This window comes from Calidris pugnax, unplaced genomic scaffold (assembly GCF_001431845.1).
Source record: "Calidris pugnax isolate Ruff unplaced genomic scaffold, ASM143184v1 scaffold50, whole genome shotgun sequence".
Lineage (NCBI taxonomy): Eukaryota > Metazoa > Chordata > Aves > Charadriiformes > Scolopacidae > Calidris > Calidris pugnax.
In genome coordinates this window covers 2,552,360-2,562,345 of record NW_015090780.1, presented here as the reverse complement: position 1 = coordinate 2,562,345, position 9,986 = coordinate 2,552,360, and positions in this window count along the sequence as shown.

The window sequence follows — 9,986 nt, the reverse complement described above, 5'->3', positions numbered from 1 at the left end:
CCACCGGGACTCGCCCGCCCCCCGGAGCCCCGGGTTGAAGCGATGGGATGCTCCGGCTCCCCGCCCCCCCCACCTCCCAAAATCCCGGGCAGAGCCCTCCCCCGGGAGGCTGAACCAGGCAGCGCGGCCGGGGGCAGCTCCTCTTCCCCTGGGGGGGCTGCTGGGGAGGACCCCGATTTTTAAATTTTTTTTTCCGAGGGGGCGGAGGAGCGCGGTGGACGGGCGGGCTGGGTCTATAGGATATATCGCCTATAGGGGGTCCTAAGGGACGGGAATCGGGAGCTCCTCTCCCCCTTCCCACACATCCTCCCCCTGCAGGTGCTGGGGTGCTCGCCCTAAAAATCATGAAGCCCTGAATGAACTTAAAATACAGTGGTTCTTCCCATCGAATTTGTCAGTGAGAGTGCACGTGGAAGACAAACCCAGAAAGGGGGATAAGACAAGGAATTCTTTAAAATGCATGTTTGGGGGGTATTTTAGAGCATAGCCCCGAGCTGTGGGTGAATCCCAGCCGGGGAGGGGCAGAGGGATGCAGGGCAGCATCTCTCCTCTTCCAAGAAGAGCTTCTACCTGAGCATCCTCTATGAACCACTCACCACACTCTGCATCTATAGAAAAGTCAGTCTACTTTAATTGCCAATAATACAGCAAATTCACAAGGAAACAACCCCCTCCTTCACACACCCCGGTCCTTCCCATTGCCTCCTCTCCAGGATTGGGGTGCAGAAGACACGGGATCACATCAGGCCTCCCTGTCCTACAGTTTGTGGTCGGCCAGAGGAGCAGGTCACACAGCCCCGCTGTGACTGGGATGGACCTGTCACTAAGCTCAACACAACAGGATAAGAAGCTTTGGGAGAGACTCATCTGATGACAGGGTTGTCTCTTCACAATCTCCACCGACTCCAGTGGATGCATCACAGTTCACTCTGCTCCTCCCATCCTGTTCCTTCTGAAGGAACCCAGAGTTTCACTTCAGCCTCCAAATCTGGGTGAGACCTCATACCACAAGTGACCAGTTCCACTTTCCTTTCCACCCCAGATTACACTGGTGTGAGAAGGGGGTGGCAGCTGAAAGGATGGAGGCTGTACCATTGTGAAAGCATTGCCTGACTATACCCCGAGGAAGCAGGATTAGTCCTCAAGTGCTATGAATGTTAAAGACCTTGTATTAACGACACTCTTGTTATTCAGATCAGCCACAGGGAGAAGCAGAACAAACAAACAAGCAAACTCTGAATGCCCAAGATTAGGAGACAGACTCTGAACTGATCACAAATCCTACTGGTTTGAAATGGTGAAGTGTATTGATTATCTGACCCGGGCACTGTGCATAACCAGGGCATCAATTAATGCAGTCAGATACAATAAAACACATTTTATTTTAGGTGAAAGGAATACACTCAGTGAAGAAACCAATTTACTTCACCCAGAAAACTGTGGACTGAGGAAGCTTTGGCAGCATTTATCTTCCCAGCAAGATGGTTTTTGGATGGTGGAGGCAATAGGAACAAAGACCATTTTATTTTTTTAAGGAATGCAGATGAAACATTCCCTCCAAACTGTGTAGGGAGGTCTCACTCTGCGCCGTAGGGTCAGGCAACCTGACAGCCCAATTCAACCAGGAGCTGAGGACTGGGGGGCTGTGGTTGGGCGGGTTTGTGCTCTGTGGAACCTCTGGAAGCTGCTGGGAAGAGCATGGGGAAGGCTGGGCTGCAGCCACGCAGGTCAGTGCCAGCCTTTGTGCCATTTCTTAAGGTTTCCTGCATCTCTTGTACCACCTCCTGCTTCTAAAAACCTCCCGTAAGCACAGCTATTTTCCAGTTCTATTGTGCTACAAAGGAGGCATCGTGTGAAACAGCAAAAGGTTTTGCTGCCGAAACACTAAGTTTGACATAAACAGGATTTTTTCCGCCTGTACTTTTATCTTGATAAGCCAAATAAAAGGCAGCTGTGTGTTGGCTGGGACTCCACACACGTCTGAAAGAAAACCCACTGCTTCTCCTTTGCTTGTTAAGAGGGGAGAAACCACGGGGATAATGTAACCTGTTTTTCAAAGAGAGAGACTTAAAACTCCCAGAGCCTGATCCTGTAACCTTCATTGCCTGATTTCTGGTCTGCGTTGATAGAGGAGGAGGCCAGGAGACAGAGGAGATCTGCCTTTAAGCATCCATGTAGCCTCACTGGTTTGAGTGGGGCTACTCACCTCTTGGAAGTTGGACATTTGCTTCTCCACTGGTTGTGGACAGCATTGGGGCCTTGTTACCTGTTTCTGACTGATACATCCAAATTATTTCAAGAAGTCACAGGTTTATTTCAGAATAAATTGAGAAACAAAGTTAGCACGCTTGAAACAAAGCAGGGGCATCTTTCCACAGCTCGTTATCCCTCATACCCGCAGCCTCCTTGTTCTGACAGATCAAGATGAGCAATAGAGGCTAAAAGTATTAGCTGGGGACACGTCTCTTCACAGCCCAAACCCTGTAATTGTCACAGCTGCTGAAAGCTATAGATGGTCTTACGTCCCACGACACACGTGGGGTGCATTATTCCGCTCAGTTCATTTACATTCACTTCCTCTCCATTTTAATAACCTCATCTGGGTCACGGTGCCTTTACAGATGTCTGATCAAACACAGAGGTGTCAGAGCACTCCAGCCTTATCAATTCCACATCCAAAAGGCAAAAATGTCCCTGTCCTGATGTTTTCTGGCCTTACGAGCTCATCAGCCGGCCCACTGCCCTCCTCCAGGGCAGGCAGCAGCCTTCCCAAGGTGGCATTGTCACATCATATTTCTGTATCACAAATTAGAAGTAAAACCCACTGCCAGTTGTCTGAGGGATGGATGGAGCTCTCCCCTGCACACAGCGGGATCTCACAGGGGACACATTCAAAACAATCAATTGGGAAGTCTTCATGTGAGAGGTGGGTGAGCTGTGACGCTTCCTGCCACAGGATGCTGTGGATGCTTAAAACACATACAGGGAAAAATGGATGGGGATAAATCATCTTCCTGGCTGGGAGGAGAAAAGGGCAGGAGCCTCTGTCGTGTCTCCCCAAATGAGTAATTGGAGGCACTGACAGGACCTAACTGCTGGTGACCAGACGTTGCCACCTTGGGCAGCCAAGTCCGGCTACAAGAACGGAACTTTGTGATATTCCCATGTGTCTCACTGAAGAATTTTTATGCAGAAAAGGATTAACGAACCAGCTAGAAAGAGAGGGAGATCGTGGAAAAAAGGGCAAGGACTTTTGACCTTCTAATTTTAAACTTGCAATTTTTTAAACCTCCCATTACCCGGAGATAATAACTAGAGACTTATTACAGAGCTCAGCTGCTCTGGGACTGAAGCCAGCCGAGGCCAAGACTATCAATGCAGAAGACCTAAGAGTGGTGGCAATAGCACAGACACGTCCTTCTTCTTCTCCCCAAAGGGACCAGAGAGGCAGAGAAGCACAAACCAAGCAGCGCTGTAGTGGTACAGCCTCAGCAGGGGATGGCCAAGGGATGGCCAATGGAACCACACTCTTCCCCTCCTTTTGCAGCCCGGTGAACACATCGCAGAGAAACACAGCCCTCTGAAATCAAAGCACAATGTTTTAAAAATTATTCTCATCACTACACAAGAAAAGAAACAATCTCAATGACTTTCATGCTTTGAAATGGTTCCCCAGCAGCCCAGGGCGATCTGTAAAATTTATCAGAACTGGTGTGTGAGATGTGTCATTTTCTCTCTGATCCCTGTGAAGTCTTGGATGGTGCGGGGGGAGGAGGCTCCTAATCAGGCTTTTCGGCATTTCTACACCATCGTCTTCTACATTCCGCATTTGTAATGCCCTAATATTAACTTGCTGAGCTGCACAACAAATTCTCATCACTCTTTGATGAGCCAGTGGAGGATGGCAGAGGTGGAAGGCAGATGCGCTGAGCTCTCGGTATGTTTGGAATAACAGCAAGGAGAACAATTCGTCCCCATCTGGCAGATACAGGCACCTTGTTGGTGTGATTAAGGGCTTGTACGATGGAAACACGACTGGTATCGCTCCTCTCTTGGATCAAAGACACAGGCACCCATTTACCCCCACAGCGGGGTCAGGGTTCAAATTCACACTTTTACGGCTTTAATAAGATGCCTTGACAGTTCTGCCATAACATCCCACAAGCAGCCTTTCAAACAGTTCTGTTTCTACTTCTCCATGACTATAAAGGAAAGACACGGGGACAGAAACACCCTGGAACCTGCCAGTGTTTTTATTAGTCTGAGGGAGATGCCTTGTGCCACAGCCCATCACCGTGATGGCTCAGCAGCACTAAAGAGCCCACCCCTTCAGCGGAATTCCCAGTCTGGCTTATTTACAACCTGGAGGTCGAGGACATGAAACAACGACTGAACTACTTTGGGAAGAGCTGCTCAAATTAGGGCGATAGCAGCTCTGGGGACTGCACATCGCTTTTTCCTGGGTTTTCTTGGGAAAAAGGAGCAGGTACTCTCAAAGGCCCAGCCCGGGGTGAAGAGGAGGGAGTGCTGGAAGGGTTAATTCCATCAGGAAAAGCGAGCTGTCACAGCTGACATCCCAGCATCCCAGCCCCGTGCAATCTGAGTAGCTGGCACGATGGCAGCCACATTTCCAGCTGCAATTTCCCCAGGCAGTGTAACCAAGAAGTAATTCAAGGCAGCTGCCAAGGTCCCTGGGTATTGCTACCAAGTGATTATTCAAGGTTTCCACGCAACAGTTGCATTTCTCAAATGATATGACAAAAAAAAAAAAAAAAAAAAAAAGCACCTCTCCCTATTTATTTTATGCCAAAACGATTTCCTATCCACCTGTTAAAAAAAAAAAAAAAAAAAAGAGCCAAAAGGGGGAGAGCAGTCTCCAATTTAGGGTGCTCTCATTTAGACAAGCTGTTTTCCCTGTTTACTCAGGACTCATTTTTTCCTCTCAAATGATTACGAACTGCCCCAAGCCCGTTTAACAAGTCTCATGTGATAGGGTGGAGAAGAAATCAATAGCAGGTTTCTTTTGGAGAGTCTTTTGAAGGATACCTACAGCAGGGCGTGCAGGAGTGTACGGGGTCAGGAGTCACCCTATATAAGCGCTGCCCGGTGGGAGGTGGTGTGAAATGTGCTGTCAGAAGTTACTCCAACACACGCAGACACAAAGCAGAGCTACTTTTCTGCCATGTTTCCCATTTTACTCTTTCCAATCCCAGCCAGGGAGAGCTAATATGTATTAAGAAGTCAGCGGTGTCAGGTGCCACCAGGCTGAAGGAGCATTTTTTACACACATTTACTTTAGAAAGAATTAATTGCCTTGGAAATAAGCCCCTTGAACCTGCCTCTCAGAGTTCACTCTGAATATCCGCAGACCCAGGCAGGGAACAGCACTTCCAGGCTCTTTTCCCCTGCCCGGCCCACAGCCAAAAGGGGGAGAGCAGTCTCCAATTTAGGGTGCTCTCATTTAGACAAGCTGTTTCCTTGTTTACTCAGGACTCATTTTTTCCTCTCAAATGATTACGAACTGCCCCAAGCCCGTTTAACAAGTCTCATGTGATAGGGTGGAGAAGAAATCAATAGCAGGTTTCTTTTGGAGAGTCTTTTGAAGGATACCTACAGCAGGGCGTGCAGGAGTGTACGGGGTCAGGAGTCACCCTATATAAGCGCTGCCCGGTGGGAGGTGGTGTGAAATGTGCTGTCAGAAGTTACTCCAACACACGCAGACACAAAGCAGAGCTACTTTTCTGCCATGTTTCCCATTTTACTCTTTCCAATCCCAGCCAGGGAGAGCTAATATGTATTAAGAAGTCAGCGGTGTCAGGTGCCACCAGGCTGAAGGAGCATTTTTTACACACATTTACTTTAGAAAGAATTAATTGCCTTGGAAATAAGCCCCTTGAACCTGCCTCTCAGAGTTCACTCTGAATATCCGCAGACCCAGGCAGGGAACAGCACTTCCAGGCTCTTTTCCCCTGCCCGGCCCACGCTAGATGGCCACTTTGGTGGCTTTGATTAGCAACGACACAAGCTGCGATGTGACACACACGTATCTGACATTAACACAACATTAAAGCTGCATGTAGTAGAAGCTGCTTGTTAAAGAAAAGCTTTTGCTTTTCTGTTTGCTGTTCTAATATCAGAGCTAAGGCTTCCTGCTGTCTCATACGAAGACTTCCCAAATTTTGTTCCGTTCCTGAAATGAAAAAAAAAGGTGCATAGGCTGGTGCGATGAGGGTCTCTAAAAACAAGTAACTGCTCCAGCTTTTCTTCAGCTCTAGCTCTGAAGTGGAGAAACACAAGGAAAGGACGTGTCAGTCACCTGATTGATAGCAGCGACGCAGGCATTAACATGCGCTCCCAGCTGCACGGAGGAGTGGGCTCGGTGAGCTCAAATCAGGAGTGAATTTCCTATAAATATGCAGCGGAACGATGGGGGCTGATTACTCTCCTCATCTCGTCTGTGCTTTGAAGAGCTGGACACGAAACCCAGCGCCGGAGGCTGCGGTGTGTGATCCATAGCACAAGCAGGACTCCTTCGTTTGGCTGTAGGACCAAACTCCTGCCCGAACCCCAGTCTCTCTCGCTCGGCCACCAGCAGGGCTGTACTGGCAATTAGATATAGTCACAGATATTCCCTGTGTCAAGATAACTGAGGGGAAGTCTCAGAAAAGCCCTTAAACAAAGGTTTCTCAGCTGAAAAGGAAGGAGAAGCCTTGGAACGGGCTGCTCAGGGAAGTGGTTGAGGCACCATCCCTGGAGGGATTTAAAAGCCGGGTTGACATAGTGCTTAGAGATGTGGGTTAGTGATGGGTTTTTATTAGAGTTATGTTGATGGTTGGCCTAGATGATCTTAAAGGTCCCTTCCAACACAGACAATTCTATGAGTCTATGATAAAGTAACATTCCCTTGCAAAATCAAAGGGAAGGGATTATTTTTTTCAGTGAATGTGGCATTTCCATAACCTACTGGCAATATTCACCGTGGCTTGGTGAGGCCGCTATGCTGTGCCTGCCAAAACAATGAGTATCAATAACCCTGAATGCTATAATTAATGATAAATAAAGCTTATTTCGCATAATAAATAATAATAATTATTATACATGTAGTAACAACCGAGCTGATGTTTCATCCCGTGGCAGAAAATATTTCACATATAACTTTTCTAATAATTTTTTGGTGCATGACAGAATGAGCTTCTTTCAAGACTTACAAAAATAAGATGCCCTCCGAAGTCACTCTCAATTCTCAAACCCCTCAAGTTACAAATGTGATCAAGTCCTTGGTGGCCCAGGTGACAACCTACTTACCATTTACAGACACATGGAAGTACCCAAAAAACTTCCAAGGAAAGGGTGTTATCACATTCCCATCAATTAACGAAACTCCTCACAGAGCTAAAAGGGCTGACTTCGGGGTTTTGTTATTATTTGCACAGATCTAGTTACCTAAGTCATAAGTAATGACAAGGCAGAACTCGAATGGTGACATTTATCATGCAAACAGGTCTACTCCTCACTCTTTGCTCTTCAGATTTATTAAACAGATTTATCTAACAAGGGTATCTACATTTCTTTTTGTTCCCCCACTCCCCCGCCTCAATTTAAGCGTTGTGACACCCTGTACATTAATCTGATAGAGTGGCTAATCTCAGGTGTGTTGGCAGAGAAAAAGGCAATAAAAATCCATGGCTGCTCAGTCCACGACAAGCGCTGTTAGCAGTGAGTACTGTATTCAGCTCACACAGGTGTTAATAAACAAGTCAAAATAGGGTTTTGTTGTTTCTCTTTTTCGTTTAATATTTGAAGAGTTATGAGGAATCTCTCCCAAGCCCACGCTCATGCTGCCAGCTATTCTAGAAGAGAATTTTTCAGGTATTGTTGTGGAATTTAAGTGGTAATGCCACCTCATTTATATCAGGGACTGCAATATTTAATAGCCAAAATTGAGTCTTACTAATAAATTTGAAAGGGCTCAGGAAATCTGTAAAAGGAAAAAGCGGAAAATTCGTTTTTGGTTTAAATCCTCTTCCAGAGACTATTTCTTTTACCTAAGAAGTTTCAAAGCCATCATTCACAATCATTAATTCCAAGCAAAATTGCACACTAGGTAGGTTATCTTAGTAACCTTTTGCTTGCTATTAGTCTTCCTCACTACAATTATGACGCACATATTTATGAAATCTTTGCAGAACTGGGCTCTAGTTCCTTTGACTATTCTGTACATGTTTGACTATTATCCTTTTGTAGCCAAGTAAAATTATTTCTATCTAAAAGTCTCAACACTGAAAACAGCTCAAAGAGACTGTACCCGCCTTACATTTTATTATTTTATCCTGTGATTTGTTCCTTATCGTTACATTTCATATGTGCTTGACTGTGGGCATAACAATTATAACAATGGCAATTGTGCTAAAAATACTTGTAATTTAGTTTCAAGCTAGAATCAATTCATAGCCAGAGAAAGGGAAGCGACAGGGAATACAATGCAGGATGCCTTTGTAAATGTTTCTTGTTGGCATTATCTGTTTATCTTAGAATAGATATTTGTCACACATTGCAGAGATGGGAAGAGAGCTATGCACCCACCCCAAATTCCGGGAAGGGAGCAAACCAGCCTTGCCAGGGAATGGCATGCATTTATTTACTTGCTGAGAAAGGCAAATGTCTGTGGCTTCCTTCTGTTCCTACTGAAAACCAGACAGTCTCATCCTGCAGCCTTCACTCATGGAGGTTAAGTCTTTGCTGCTGACTGTACATCACGGGTTGAAGATGACTCCTGGTTCAGGGCAAAATGCAGCATTATTACGAACAGTGAAAACAGAAGGACTATTTCGTGCTTTTTCGATGATAGCAGTTCTTATGCCGGAAAGACAAAGCTGCCACTGCGAGAGTTTGCTGCCCAGACTGAGTGTGAACACGCATGTTTGGTAAATTAAGACCACGGGGGGCACCCGTCTCCCAGCCCTGCACCGAAACAGATGAAAATCGTTGCCCAACACTGCTCTCCTGAGGCTGCCAGCACAAGCGTTGAACCTCCAACCCTTCCAGACCCGCTGCACAACCACCACTGACACCAACCACCGCACTACCTACCAATTACACGGAAAAAACTAAGATTAATATTCTCATTAGACCCTTTAATGCAGTGCCTGTACAATGGGAACCTCGTTGCCCATTAGCTCATGTTTATCAGAAAATAATGGTGCTTATCAGAAGAGACCACTTTCTCCTTAGCTGGAAGAGCAAATTATTTAAGCCGAGTTTGCTTTATGTTTCATAGCCCTCCTTCAGTCCTTCGCACGCAGGCACATTTAAGGGCCCATTATCTTCTCATTGATGCAAGGGGGTGATGTAGTGATGTATGTAGCTACCATTAATGGTATCTTCTCATTGATGCAAGGGGGTGATGTATGTAGCTACCATTAATGATAATGAAAATGGCTCCTGTTAATCTCCCATGCACTGATAGTAAGATAATAGCCTCCTTATTAAGTACAAGGGCCAGCCTAGGAGTTGCCCTGAAAACGAGCAGCGTATTGCCTCTGTGGAATTCGTATGTAAATGCTAACGCATTGCTCCGTGTCTACAGTCCATGATTAAAAAGAAATTAGTGATAGCATAAACAGGCCTCCAACCACCACAGAGCCGCTCCGGGCCCTCCTTCCATCCCATCCACTCTCCCCTTTGGAGAGTTACCTCTGGAGACCAATGGATGGAAATTGTCCTCTTGGCAATGTGTGTTTGCAGCCAAGGCAGCCAACCTCATCTTGGGCTGTGTCAGAAGAAATGTGGCCAACAGGTCAAGGGAGGGGATTCTGTTCCTCTACTCTGCTCTGGTGGGACCCCACCTGGAGAACCATGTTCAGCTCTGGGGCCACCAATGTTAGAAGGACATGGACCTGTTGGAGTGAGGAGGAGGAGGCCACAAAGATGCTTCCAGGGCTGGAGCCCCTCTGCTGTGAAGACAGGCTGAGAGAGTTGGGGATGTT